This window comes from Notothenia coriiceps, unplaced genomic scaffold (genome assembly GCF_000735185.1).
Source record: "Notothenia coriiceps isolate Sejong01 unplaced genomic scaffold, NC01 NC01_scaffold00010591, whole genome shotgun sequence".
Lineage (NCBI taxonomy): Eukaryota > Metazoa > Chordata > Actinopteri > Perciformes > Nototheniidae > Notothenia > Notothenia coriiceps.
The window spans coordinates 183,192-183,463 of NW_011343292.1; positions in this window are offsets into that span (position 1 = coordinate 183,192).

Below are 272 nucleotides of genomic sequence, written 5' to 3' on the forward strand. Positions count from 1 at the left end.
TACTGATCAATACCTGGCTATAATATAATGCTCTGCGCCTGCATGTACTGTTGGGGGTCTCTCTCTGTTTTTATATTTAATTGTACTGCTAAGACTGTTACTACTATATATTTCTCACATCTGTGAATCTGATGAGCTACGATTCTTTATATATCTTAAGTTGAAATCTTCACTGAAGACACACTTTTTCTCTCTGGCCTTCTAGTCAGAGCTGAGCATGACACCTGACACTTCTCTGTGTTTTGTTTTTATATTTCTGCTGTAAATTTGTG